A 15,726-nucleotide genomic window follows, 5' to 3' on the forward strand; every position below is an offset into this window, starting at 1 on the left:
CATTTCCCTACATTAACTGCCATACCCCATTTATCTGCCCACTTAGTAATATGATCTAAATCCTTTTGCAGCTGCTTTACTTGTTCTTCATTTTCGACAATCCCCATAACTTTTACATCGTCAGCAAAACAATTCATGCTTCCAGAAATATTTTCATTGATGTCATTCATAAATATAATAAACAAAAGAGGCCCTAAAACTGATCCCTGAGGAACCCCACTTAAAACGTCACTCCAATTAGAATGATTTCCCCTCACAACTACTCTTTGCTTCCTACCAGTAAGCCAATTTCTAACCCAAAGTAAAGTTTTTCCTCCTATTCCAATGTCAGCTAACTTGCTGAGAAGAGCAACATGTGGTACCTTGTCAAAAGCTTTTTGAAAATCAATATAAACAACATCCACACATTTTTTGTTATCTAAAGCTGAAATCACTGACATGTTATCACTGACATGTTATCTAAAGCTGTCATGATGGACACTACAGCATGGATTTTTTTAGAAAAGGTATTTCAAAAGGGTTTTAGGGGGCACAGTTTCGGGGGGGGGGATCTCTGTAAAATTGTGAGAGAGGGTGTCATCGCTCTTAGGATGAGCATTTCTAGCTTGGAATGGATTGAATAGCCAATGGTCATTTTTTAAATATTTCAGCAATTTTTTCTAATAATAGCTAAAACGAGGGTGCCGGCACCAGGCAGGCACCTCATTACCACCTCTTCCGTTAAGCTGTTCCAAGGTTCCACTACCCTGCTAAAATAATTTTTCCTAATATCCATGTTAGCCTGAGATTTAAATAGCTTAAAACAATGACCCCTTCATCCCCGTAACATCTTTCATTTTAATAAATTTAAACAACTGAATCATGTCCAGTCGGTCTCTTCTTTGCTCAAGACTGTACATTTTTAGCCGTCTAAGCCTGGAATCATAGTCTAAATGAGAAAGTTCATTTATTAGCCTTGTAGCCTGCCTTTGAACCCTTTCCAATACGTTAATATTTTTCTTAAGATAAGGAGACCAAAACTGACCAGCATACTCCAATTGAGGTCTTACTAAACTTCTATATAAGGCAGAAGAACTTTTTTAGGTTTGTTTGAAATAGATCTATTGATAAACCCAAGCATCTTATTGGCTTTGTTACTAGCTATGCTGTACTGTTGGCTAAACTTTAAATCCTGACTTATTAAGATGCCTAGATCGGTAACTTTTTCTGCCTGACTAATGACTGAACCTTACAAATAATAACTTGTACACTTATTTCCATGCCCTAAATGTAGCACTTGACATTTCCCAACATTAACAGACATGCCCCATTTATCAGCCCACTCCGTAATATGATCTAGATCCTCTTGCAGCTGATTTGCTTGTTCTTCATTTTCTACACTCCCCATAACTTTGATATCATCAGCAAAACAATTCATGTTCCCAGAAATATTTTTATGAATATCGTTCATAAAATCAATGAACAAAACAGGCCCTAACACTGATCCTTGAGGAACCTCGCTTAAAACCTCACTCCAATTAGAACAATTTCCCCTTACAAATACCCTTTGTTTCCTTTCGGTCAGCCAGGTTTTTACTCAAATGAAAGATTTCCCTCCTATTCCTATATTAGCTAATTTGCTAAGTAGAGCAACATGCGGTACCTTATCGAAAGCTTTTTGAAAATCAATATAAACAACATCTAGAGGCTTCTTATGTCCAAATCCATGGTAACTTTGTCATAGAAATGTAATAAATTAGTTGCACAAGATTTTTACCTTTCCTGAAACCATACTGAAAACTAGTCAATAGATTATTAGTCTCTAAAAAATTTACTGTCTTAATTTTTATCAGTGTTTCAAAAATTTTGCAAACCACCAAAGTTAGACTTACAGGTCTATAATTTCCCGCACTCCCTTTAGACCTTTCCTTGAAGAGCGGTATAATGTTAGCCAGCTTCCAGTCCTCGGGCACTGTCCCCGAGTTTTAAGAAGCATTGAAAATATTTATAATTACATCTGCTAATTCCTCTGCACATCCAACTAAAATTTTTGGATAAATATTATCTGGTCCCACAGCCTTAGTCGTCTCTTTAATTTTTTTCATATGAAGTAAAACGTCATCCCTGGAAAATACAAAGTCCTCAAGCTGTACTATATAGCTTGCGTCTTGTTGGTTTCAACTGTTGAGATACAGTTATCGTTAAAAACACTCGAAAAATAGTTAAGAACATTGGCAATATCACTATCGTCCTGAATTAAACTTCCGTGCTCATCAACCAGTGGCCCAATATGACTATTTCAAACTTTCCCCGAATTAGCATATGCAAAAAACCTCTTGGGATTCCTGTTTATGTTATGTGCCAGTCTTTGTTCCAACTCTCTTTTCTGAATCCGTACCAAATACTTAAATTTACGCCTTGCCTTACAATATTGGAGCCTATCTGCACTGTGACCAGTTTCTTTAAGCCTATGAAAAGCGGCTTGTAATTAAGAGCGTCTTTAGTTTCCCCTGGAGAACCACATCTATTCCAGGCCCCACAATGTATGCCCGTAAAAAATTTTAGGTCCAGAGATTTTCTCTTTAGAATCTTGATCTGTAGGTGTTCTAATGTGAGAATATCTTGGGTAGACATGTTGAATCCTGCGCGAAATAATTTTACAGGTCATCAAAGATAGCGGCCATTTTGGTTCACTTGCTCATTACGTTTTTCGCAACGTGCGTACCTATAAATTTATTTTTAGTTTTGAACTGAAATTTTTGGGCCTTAGAAAGTCAATTAATGTAATAGTTATGTCATAAAAACCGCTCTGGCTTTTTCTACAATTTTTACGTGAGGTATCTCTAACGTTTTTTGTTTAACATTCTGGTTACTTAAAAATGTACAAAAATTAATAACTCTTAATAAAACCAAACGATTTTAAAGTGTAAAACCTTTTGTGTGAAACAATATTTTTCAAGGTCACCAGCGTAGCCAGCAATATCTTCTGTAGGGGGTTTTTTTGGCCAAAAATACCTTCTAAAGGGGGGTTTTTTGATAAAAAAAAACCTTCTGAATGGATTTTTTCGATCAAAAATATTATTCTGAAGGGGATTCTTTGATTGAAAATACCTTCTGAAGGAGATTTTTTGATCAAAAATACTTTATGAAGGGGATTTTTTGATCAAAAATACCTTATGAAGGGGATTTTTTGATCAAAACAGCCCTTTCATATGCATAAGCTACTGTATTAAAATTTGCATTCATGTTAAAACCAGTGGCTATAGGGATTCCCCCCCCCCCCCTCGGTCCACGCTGTTCAAGGTTATTTATCGTCTGCTGTCAAAGTAATTGTTTTCGAGTAAAAATGTTCCACAGTTCCAAAAACTTTTTGTTTCATGTTTTTCTGTGACAATAACTATTTTAGCAATGGCTGATATTTCTAAACTGAGTTCAGAAAGTTTTGGTAGGCAATTGAAGACATCTTGAAGACAGTTTTAACAAACGAATATGTAGTTTGTCAAAAGGAATCAAGAGAAAAATTATGTTCTTCGACCAAAAACGAGTTCGGGAAGCTGCTGAAATACGCAAAGACGCAATATTGAAAAACGCGGCAAGAAAATATAGTGTGTCATTGCAGCAACTAGTTCTATAAGAAATACACGAGAGGAAAAACGTTAAAAAAATGGTAGAAAAAAATGCACAGACAACTTATTTTGAAAGTGAAAACAATATTTTAGAAAAATCAGAAAGTACTGAAGGAGGTCCAAATCAAGACGAAGTTTTTGACAGAGTAGCAGATCTTAACAGCGATATGAATGTTTCTGCTGCGAATTCATATGCACATCCAAACTGTATAAGTTCTTATATTCGAAAGTATGAGCGAGAAACCAATACACAGTCTGCGCAACATCCATCCTCAAAATTTGAACTGTTTAAAAAGGCAAATGAAATATTAAAGCCTCTGTTAAATGCTGGGCATGGATTTATTCTTTCAGAAATAAAAGAGTTGATGCTTAATGCTCAATGTAGATGAAAATGCATTGGTTTTTATAAATGAAACAAAACTATTTCTCGTAACAACGTATAATGAAAGGATTCTTTTCTGTGCTTCCAAAAGAAAGAATGACCCTTTGTTGGTTTTTTTTTAGTCATTTATCTCCAAAAGTACTTGCTGCTGCTTTTAGCTCACAAGAGGCTGTGAAGACTGCAGAAAATCATTGATAATCTTGAGAAAATCATTATAAGATGTTGATTTTAGACTACAAGAGAAGTTCTGCTAAGCGAGTAAAGACGGTTCAGGATGCTCTTGGCTCAATGGATGAGGAAAAAAGTCAAATAATAATTCAATCGCTACGCACAAATATTGAAAGCTTGAAAACAGAGATTGAGTTTTAGTTAAAGGATGTAGTGACAAATCATAACTGTGCAAGTGTTGGGAAGTGTTTCGTTCACTGGTATCACTTGTAAAACACTTGATTATTGCTAATCGCGAAGAAAATTACAAATTATACGTTCAAACTGTTGAATTACTGTTTCCAGTCTTTCGTGTATTTGATTGCATCATTTATTTACTATATGAAACATGGTACGTAGAGAGGATAAGGGCGCTAGAAAATGAGTGTCCCTACCTGTAAGAAAAATTCATTCAAGGTAAATTTGTTGTTAAAATTCAATGCTGTGAAGCCAGAGATGAAATTGGAACAAACGATTCAACGGTCACAGAAAAGTGCTGGAGAAATTGCAGAGCAGACGAGAAAAAGTATGTTGCCGAGTGGCATTTAGAGTATCATGAAATTTTAATGATATGCAATGTGTTTCGTGGTCTTACTAGTTCTCATTTAATGGATCACTGTGAGAGTGTCCCGCATCCTTATTTTTATAGGCAATCGTAGCCAGTATTTTGATGAAAATGTCAAAAGACTTGTTGATTTTATCCATCAACATGTAAATCCCTATGATATTTCTGAAACAGAGCAACTTTACAGCTTTCTCACTAAACAACTTGTGAATGGTAGTGTCAAGATTCGCCTTCTCAGCATCATGAATCATTGATCAGAACAGTACCGCCAGTTTAGACTGGATACATTTTGTTTCAAAAATTGTCTGATTTACTTTCCAAAGTCAACCTACCATGCTTTGAGGCACACAGTTCTTCATAAAATATCACTTCTAAGCTAATGGGGAAGAATCAACTTTAACAAGGGTACAGAGACATGGAAATAGCAAAAGAAAGGGGAGAATGCATTAAAAATATTTTAGCTCATGACTTGTTTCCAACGAACACATTATGTGATGGTCAGGGGCGTGCACAGAAAATTTGGGGCCCATCACAAATGCCCACAAATGTTTCGGGCGCCCTTCCATATTGTTTAAGCACATATTTCATCCCTAGTTTTAAAAATAATAGGCCCCCTTCAGGCTCAGGCTCGGGCAAACAGGTTTCTCTTATTCCCCCCCCCCCCCCGTACACGCCCCTGGCGGTGGTGATTCACCTACCAAGCTAGATTGCAGAAATATCTGTTCCCAGAACATTTTCATTTAGCAAAGTATCCCCAATAAAAACTGCCCTCGTTATATATTTCATGTCACAAGTCCGCCAAATAAAGAAAACTTTTTTGCGAAGTTATCATCAATGTTCTGCACGGATTCATTCCTGTATGCTCTTTTCATGAACTTCATTCTGTGTTCGATAGTTATTTGCAGCATGTTGTGAAATAATTCGAAAAGATGAGAAGAGAATCAACTAAGGGCAGAACAAACATTGCTGTAATTGACAGAAAAACACTAGTACCTATGCAGGTAGAAAAATTCTGGTCTTCAGTATCAAATAAGGAAAATTTACAGTAACTAGCACGCAAGGAAATAGAAGAAATGTCAAAAATGCTACATTTTCAGCTATTGCTAGTGGTTTAACAGTTAATGAAGAAGCAATCTGCAATACTTTTCATAGGAGATTTGAGACACATCATTGAAGAGCTTAATTAGAATAACTCAAGAGAAGATGCAGATCTACAAATTTTTCCACACATAGACTGGGCTGATAAAAATTGCTCAAAAAGAGTGGCTGCGGCATCAAATGATACAGACGTTCGTCGTAGTGCAATAACATGCAATGCAAAAACAGATCGTAACCTTTTTTAAAAGTAACTAATCTTGTATTTTTCGTTTATTGTGTTGTTGAAGAAACATGTATGTGATAAACAGGAGTTTAAAATGAGCATTTTGGATTATTTATTAATTTTTGTACACTTTTTAGTAACTAGAATATTCAACAACAAATGTCGGAGATATCTCCACGTAAAATTGAAGAAACAGCTAGATCGGTTTTTATGACATAACTATTACATTAATTGACTTTCTAAGGCCCAAAAATTTCAGTTCAAAACTAAAAATAAATTTATAGGTACGCACGTTGCGAAAAACGTAATGAGCAAGTGAACCAAAATGGCCGCTATCTTTGATGACCTGTAAAATTATTTCGCGCAGGATTCAACATGTCTACCCAAGATATTCTCACATTAGAACACCTACAGATCAAGATTCTAAAGAGAAAATCTCTGGACCTAAAAATTTTTACGGGACTACATTGTGGGGCCAGGACTAATCAGCCAAATTTTAGTGTTGACACCCTTTCTCCTAAAGGGAACATGAACCCCAACCGTTTTCGCTAGATTTTCCTTAAACTCTGCCCACTGAAGATTCACATCGCTTTTGTCCAATCCAGAAGAAAAAACTGCTTTCAAACTCTGCCTGAGTGCCACAAAATCAGTATTTCTGAAATTGGGCACAAACCTAAAATTCTCTACTTTGTGCATATCAAATTTAATCCCAAACCTAATACTGTTGTGATCACTATCTCCAATGTGTTTCCCCTACACATAACCCCTGAACAGAACCTTCCATGTTGCAGAAAACTAGATCCAAAATCGAGTCCTGTCGAGTACACTGAGTTACAATTTGATCTAAGAAACAGTCGCCAATTAATTTCAAAAATTCCACTTCTTTGCTATTACTATGATAAAAATTATTCCAATCAATTCCTGGAAAATTAAAATCTCCCATTATGATGACTGACCCCTTGCTTGAAATGTCACTAATAATACTAAACAACTGTTTATCTTGATCCTGGCTTAAGTTGGGTGGCCTATAAATGTTCTCTAAACGTAGTTTTTTGCCCTTATTGCTCATAAACTCCAGCCAAATGATATCAATCTCATTAGGTTATCATTAATTACCAAATCGTTGCAAGTTAAAGTATCTGATATAAAATAAAACCCCACCACCTCTTTTACCTACTCTATCTTGTCTAAAATGATACCCGGCCATAGATAATAAATCAGCATCATTCTCGGTAGCACATGTCTCGGTATAACTCCAATAATATCTGACCTCTCGTCTATTATTATGCTTTTCAATTCTTCCATCTTGTTCCTAATACTACGAACATTTGTATAAAAAACCTTAAGTAAGCCCATCTTACTTTCATTTAATGCTGCGCGATTATTTGAATCCCAACAGTTAAAATCTTTTCCCGTATTAGCCACTCTATTTCCGTTTCTACTAAAATCCCAATAGTTAGTACCCTTTCGAATTCTGCTCCTTAAACCATGCCCCCCATTCCAACTTAGTTTTTTGATTCTGAAGCCTCTAAAACCAAACCACTAATTATTTTGAACTCTGTAGAACTCAGATGCAGGCCATCCCTAGCAATCCAATCGCGTTTACATTTACTTCACACATCAATAAACCTGATACTACCCTTAATGCAAATTTCCTTGAGTACCAGGTTCATACACCTAGCACGTTGGTTTAACCAACTCCTATACACTCCATATCTGGGAAGCAAACCAACCACTTGGACATGCAAACTTGCATTTCCTACAAAAAGTTGCATAGTGCATATTTATTGTGGAAAAACATATTACTGGATTAAAAAAGAAGAAAAAGTGCGATGTACAAAAAAAATGGTTAAAAAACAGATTTTTGGTTAATTTCATGAAAATGTAAGGTTTATTCGCGCACTTAAAACTAAAGGAATGTAGTTAATCACAAAAACATGCGAAAAGAGTTAAAAGGAAGCATTTGAATAGTTTTAAAACGAGTTTTAAACACCTGTATTTTCATAAAAATTTTGGAAATTGACCACTTATTACCTTTTTTTTTCAAACCTTTAAACTTGTTTCCTCGTAGTTTAACCTAAATATTTTTCAAAAATAATACTAGAAATAAATTTCTCGGGTGCAAATACGTTTCATCCCAAATGTGTATGCAAAGTTTAAAAATTTAATTTTTATGACAGACCCTACTGTGGAGGGGGTAGGAAAAATAACAGGTTCTGGTTACTCGGATTATGTTTATATATACAGTGAAGCACTGTTTGTTTTTGAAGGGACTGTATGAAAAGTGTAAATGAAAGAAACGTATAATATGTAAACGTTAATATCTATGGGACTCTGCAGCAGGAACCAATTTTAAAAACGTATAAATGATAAAAACGCATAAAAGAGAAACAAATGAATTGTTCTTCACTGTATATATACACACCCAGAGACTGACAAAAAAAATATGAAAATCGTAGGATCAAGGGGAAAAAATGGGGTGCTAGACGAATTATTTCTCAGTTTTTAAGAAAAGTAATATGGTTTTGAGAAAATTCTTGTTTCGAAAGAACTGGTCTCCGGGTCCTGTAGGCCAGGATTTGTCGGACCTTGTAATGGAGATGTGCTAGAAAAAGTAATGAGACTTTTTTTTTTATACGAAAGCCTTTTTTCTTTTTCAGATTATTCACTTCAAAGTAGTTCCATTCAACAGCCATACACCGGCGAAGTTGTTCCTCTATTCTTAGTAGCAGCGCTGAAAGGTTTACATTGTTCAGGTCTCTTATATGTCTCACATTCTTTTGGATATACTTCCAAAAATGATATCTTTTCAAGACATTTTTCAATTTCAGTAAATTTAAAGAAGTCGCAAGGACTTGGATTAGGTGAACAGGAAGGTTGGGGAACAACAGGGATGTCTTTTGAGATTAAAAATTCTGTGATAGAAATTGCTCTGTTAAAGCATGTACATATCTTCTGTTCGTATTGTTAAGACTGCTCTCACATGAGCCTAGAATGTTCAGCATTTTTGTCTGTTTTTGAAGTGCCCTAAGTTCTTAAACATATTCTCAGCCTTTCAAAAGTCATTTGTTTCATTGAAAAACTTGTGCTCTTGATAAGTAGGCTTGCCTGATTTCTGAAATGTTCAACCAAGACACCAGAATGCCCCCACCCCATCGTGGGTAGTCACAGGTACACACACCTTTGTCTGGTTTCTAGAGTGTTTTAGAGGGTAGTTTCTTAATGCTATGAATAAATGGTTCTTAAATGTGAACCAAAACTAGGGGTAGTAATAAATGACTCAAGTATATAAATTTAAATATTTTTATTTCTTACATGTGAATATTTATAAGTTACTTAAGTGCAAAGAAACACTTTAAATGAGGAATAAAAATAATACTATTTACATGGTACTTTTCATTGACTGGAGCTTTTTTTTTACAAAGTCTTTTTTGGTTTTCTTCTGATAAAAATTCTCACTTGCTAAACCCATATAAATTTTATACATAATCAAGCTTTTAACCATAGATTCAACATTGAAGTAGTCCAGAGAACTTCTTTATGGTGAGATTGGCAAGACTACGATAGGATACGATGACAATATTCATATTTTTCATTAGACCATCCCTCGTCTATTGTTTTCACTTTTCATACAGTAGAGTAAAATAAATGCCAGAATAATTACCCCAAATAGTCCTTCACAGACAATTACTTTTCAACTTTTTTTGTTATCTATGATAAAATTTATTTTTTACCAGGACGTGAAGTAAACTGGCCAAGATACCGAGACTTAGTCTGAAAACCAGGATGTCTGGTAAACATATTGATAAAGAATTTCAATGGCACTTTCCACTTCATAGGGCACACTCGAAGATTTCCTAAGTTTAACACAAAACTTCATGGTATGACGTTGTTCTAAATTACGTTTTTGCATTTTCATAATGCACTACAAAGATACAATTTGACTGAATATGGTCCTAAACACCATTTGATGGTTCTGTGAAACTGAAACTGGCTGTATATCTAGAAAGTTGAGCCCACCTTAGCAACGTAGCTAGGATTCTGTTTTGGAGGGGGACCAGGTTCTTACCTCAAAGAGACTATCACAATAAATATTTTTCATGAAATAGCTAATTAGACTTTTATATTAAAGATTATGAAAATTGCTTATTAATTAACAATAAAATACCAATACATGCATATTTATGGTTCTGGGGACATTAGGTGGGAGAGAGGTCTTTTGGGTTTTATCTCTGAAAAAATTTCAAAACTGAAATCTGAAAGGCGTATTTCAAGCTATTTTTGATAGTGAAGTTCGAGGATCCTCCCATGAAATTTTTTTGAAATCGATGCCCTAAAATTGCATTTTAGGCAAACTTTAATAAGGAAGCAATTTCAGATTACATGTAGAGACTGTTAAGTGGAAGGGGGTAGGCTAATTATGTTCACAATTGAAGACATGAAATCCACTTTTTGGCTAAGTTTCATGACGTTAGAGAAAGGGAGAGATTCTTCGGTGGGCCTCCCTGGAAATTTTTCAATTTTCAGGCTTATAATGCAATTTTAAGCCGGATTTCTCTCTGCTAAAACTTTGTAAAGCTACATTTGGCTAAGTTAGATGAGAGATAGGGGGATTAGAAGTCTGATTTTCTACCAAAATTTTTTGAAATTTAAGTCTTGAAAACTCCATTTTTGGTGGTTTTAGGGAGGTGACTGGGGATTACATTTTCTGTAATTAAAGCCTAAATCACAATTTTAGGCTTTCTTTGCTCTCTGAAAAGGATCATTCACTCTTAGATCTGAGATTGGACGCCAGACTTGAACTAGTAGAGCAGCATTTGAAGGAGGGTTTGGGGGGCTTCGCCTCTCCTCTGGCTAGGCTACTGGAGGCAGAGGAAAATTTTGGAAATTTAAGTCTTAAACACAGTCTTAGTCAATCTTTTTTGGTGTTAAAGAGAAGAGGGACAGGTAGGAGATGATTTCCTTCCCCCTCTAGAACATGTAAGTTAAGAAGAAATTTGGCATTTGGTGTTTTCGAACATCTCTAAAGGAAGTAATTTTGATTACTTGTCGTTCTGTACAAGTAAAGCAATCACTTCAAGTATCACTTATTAATACAAAAAACACCATTAGATTTGCATTTTTGATTTCAATATCTATACATCTTCTTACATTCATGACGGGGCTCATGTCTCCCAAAGTGTTGGGTGAAGTGTCCCTAGCTGTGGGGACACTTGACTCATATAATGTTTTATACCATTTCCACTTAGAACTATGCTGTTAATTTTAGCCATAATGATGTGCAAAATAGTGAACTATATATATATTTTTTTATTTCGTTCTAACCAGTCTAAAAAAAAGGAAAATAAAAACCAAAAATCATCAAGTATCTATATTTTCAAACTAATGTTTTACTGAACAAAATTTTTTCTTAAATTCAAAAAGGTACTAATTCTATTTATTTTTCACATAGATAATACTTTCTGATTTATCACTGAGCTGATAATAAACCTTGAATATTTCACAAAAAGCTTCATATTGGGGAAGCTAAAATTTAGAAAATTTTTGAATTGCATGCTAGATTCTGAAATTGTAACTGAACATACCTCTTCCGTTTCTAAATATCTGTAGCTCATTTAAGTTAATTTTCTTGTTTTAAAAATGTAATTGTTGTAAATAATGCAAGAAAAAATAATCACACGTTGAGGCAAAATTAGCGCGTTTCCAATTGTAGGCATTGCACTCTGGAGAAAATCTAGATTCTTGGATTTTTCGTAATTTGTGGTTTGGAACTTTCAGGCTATCTATAATCTTTTGTGAGTCCAATCTCGCCATTCATGTGTAGAATTTCAATTTTCTCCAATAAAAATGCTATACAGTAGCTTCCAAAAGTGTTCGTACACTTACGATTTTCAATGAAATATGCCCCTATCCATTGGTTAAAATTAATATTTTGGAATAGGTATTTAATTATAAGATCTATGATCTATTTTCAACAAAGCTACAGGAAAATTTTTAGTACCATATTAAAACTTGATTTTTAAGAAATCAATTATCAAAAAGTGTCGAAACTTTATCTCACAAAAGTCTTCATATACTTTGAAAAAATATTTATATATTAGTAAATGATTTAACTTTTGACGAAATTATTATTTAGTAGAATATCATGCAGTATCAACAACAGCTTTTAAACTTCTGGGAATAGATTTCATTGTTTTTCCTTTTTTTTTGTGCAATTTCGGAGTAAGTGTTCAACCACACTCAAGTCAAACTGCTCCTAGTTCGCTTTTGGTTTCAATGCTGTATTTTTATAAGCCTCCAGATATCTCTAAATATGTTACATTAATTTTAAATCTGGTGACTGAGGAGATATTTCCAAGCTTAAGGACAATTTTTGAGGCACCAGATGCAAATATTGAAAATCGTGTGCTTCTTATCGTTACCTTGATAAAAAAAAAAAACCTGTTTCCGATAACCAAATTTTGAGCTAATAGTTTAAAATTGTTTTTAAAAATATTTAAATGAACAGCATGGTTCATTATTTCATCAAAAAATTCCAAACTACCAAATCCTGATGCTGATATGCACCCTCACACAAGAACACCTTCACCGTCCTGATTACCTAAGTTCTCATTTTTCATCTCTAATTTTTCATTTTTTCTTCTATTTACAATTACACAACAATTTAAACCATGAATGTTGAAGTTATTAAAGTGTTACAACAGCTATTTTGTGGATTTTTACACTTGGATTAAAATCTCTCTGTTGTTTTTGAGATTTTTCATTTGAGTATTTCAATGTGTTATAAATTTTAAATTATCTTGCCAATGTTAGTGCGTGCCCAGCCTAAAGCCAGTATTCTTCTTGTATTTCTTTTCTTGCATTGATCTTGAAAGTTGCTGAAATAAAACGTAAAGGTTTATGTGTCTAATTATAAGGGAAATAACTTTAAATTTTCACATTAAATTCAACTTATCTAAAATTGACTTGAATTTAGACAGAAAAAAGTAACTTATATTGTTCATCTTTTTAAATTTAAAATTCATTTTTTTATCAAAATATATAAAAAATATAACTTCAGAAGGAAACAGGTTTTTAAAACTGCAACTGGAACATCATACTATTATTCTCCACAAAACTGTTTAATATTAGCATTTGTAGCATTAGCAGGGACTAGGAAAAAATGTTTAAAATTTGTACAAACTATTTCTCCCATTTTATAGGAAAATTTCCCGTTACATGGCTTCTGAACGAATCTTGTTCTGAGAAAAATAGTTAACGAGTCATATTTATTTTAGTTGCCTGGTGACTTAGAGCCCGGGATTTGTCGGATTATGAGCATCCAAGATTTTTTCACACCTCTGCAAGAGAATTTCCCACAATAAAAAGCTAAAAGATGCCTTAAAAATTTACTAATGTGTATTTTCATGCTTTGCATTTTTAATAAAAATTTAGCATTGCTGAAAATAGGGAAAAATACTATTTTTTTTTCATTTGAAGGTTTTATTTTTATTAATGTTTTTTTTAAATACCTAACAATCTAAATGTAAAAAATAAATGGAGTAATTTTTTCTCAGCAGTTTCATCTTTAGAAATTTTTCTTTTTAAACAATTAATCATTATTATGGTCTTTATTGTTATTGTATACAGTGGAACCCCAATAACTCAACACCCCAAGGAAACATGAAAATATGTCGACCTAAGCCGATGTCAACACTTACTGATGTTCCATAACTTAAATTCCTAAAGAGTTTCTGTATCACTTACCTACTAATGCTTAAAATTCACATTATGATAATTAATTCCAGTAAATTAATTTTCATTTCTTTTCATATTCTCTTTTTTGAAAAGTATATAATAAAACCACTAATATTATTTGAATATCCCGTGATGAATAAATCCATAATTTTTGAAAAATGATAAAAACTTCTTGTCAGACAGGTCTGTTAGAGAAAAAAAGTCCTGTTAACACTTGTTTGAAAAACAAGTCATAGTCCCTTCTTTCTTAAGACGACTTTCCTGAGCACATTTATACTACCCTTTTGCAGTCTTTTACAATTGCACGAACAGCACAGAGTGTGGTGGCTGACTCTTCTGGCTAAAAGATAGAATTCTCTGTAAGAGCTTTCCAGAAAAGGATTGACTGTCCAAGAAACCACAGCTTAAAATTCTGAGAAAAGGTCAATATGAAAGAATTTTGGTAGCAAAAAGTGAACTATAATAGCAACTGGATGCCGACTTATGGGGGTTCCTGCAAATGTGTGTCGTTAGAGAGGTTTCGGCTCATTGAAGTTAGCATTGGACCAACCACAAGAAAAATAAATGTTGAATTACTGGGTAATTGAGTTATCAAAGTTTCACTGTATTTCACTATTCCCAAAATAAATTTTATTCATCTAAAAATGCGAGAGAATGTTTTCGAGCCTTGAAAAAAATCATTAGTTATATCTATGTAGCACACATTTCTGCATTATGTGATTCAAAATGATGTGAAATACACATTTCATTCAGTAATGGGCAATAACAGCATTTTTTATTTTAATACATTCTGAAAGACCTAAATGCATCAGAAAACATTTTATTTCCTATTCTAGTGCGATATTTTAAAAGTTATTTACAAGTAAAAGTTGCTTAGTTTTGTTTTCTGCTGAAACTGGGAGTCACGTGACTCCCCCGAAAGTGACGGGGGAAGTGTCCTTCTTCCATATGCTTTAAGTGTTTTTCTTTAATGTCTGTGTGCTTCCTATAGAGATTGAATTATCTTCAGGGTTTAGAATTGAATTATTACTTGATTCATTTATGAGTTAAAATCATGGATTTTTGTGATCATTACATGGTTGAATGTTACCAATTTTCAAACTATATCCTAAAATATTCACTATGTATACTCCAAAGGAACTGTTCTTTTCTTTCCCTGAGGTTACGCTACTGTTTGCCCAGAATTCTTCTTATTTACTCTAGGTAAATGAATGACATGAATAAAGGGGAATGACACATTCATGGAATTTTGAGAGCTCGCACACCTGTAGGTAGTCAGATCAATAAGAGAATTCTTTAAATAAGCAGAAGATAACACACAAACACAAAACATATTATGATCAAGGAATTGATGGTGCTTTGAGAGTGTATTATCAACACGGAATGCAGGCAAAAATGCAATTAATTTCATATTTCAAATGCAGAAGTTATGAATAATTCTTCAAGAGTTATAAAAAGTGATTCCTATGCTTTTTTAATTCCCCTTTTAATATTCAAAAATTAAAAAAATGTAAATGACTTCAATTTTAGGAACAGAACAAAATGTGCTAAATTTATTTTAAAAAATTCTATTACCTTAAAGTTAAATTTTCATTTATATTTAGTCTTTTTTTTTTTTTTTTTTTGGAATTTTTTTTCGAATTGATATGGCCTGCACACATTCTTATGGTAAATTAGAATCTAGAAAGAAATAAAGAAAAAAAAGTATTTGAATTTTCTGTGAGTTTGAAAATATCAACTCTGTAAGAATACCAAAATATTTACTTTTTATCATAACGTAAATCTTTGCTAAAAACTTTTTCAAAATGATTCAGTATAGTATTTTCTAACATCCTTTGTCTAGAATATGCAAAATTTTTTTTGAACAAAACATTTGACAGAGAAATTGAACCATAGCTTCTTGAATAAT

This window comes from Uloborus diversus, chromosome 10 (assembly GCF_026930045.1).
Source record: "Uloborus diversus isolate 005 chromosome 10, Udiv.v.3.1, whole genome shotgun sequence".
NCBI lineage: Eukaryota > Metazoa > Arthropoda > Arachnida > Araneae > Uloboridae > Uloborus > Uloborus diversus.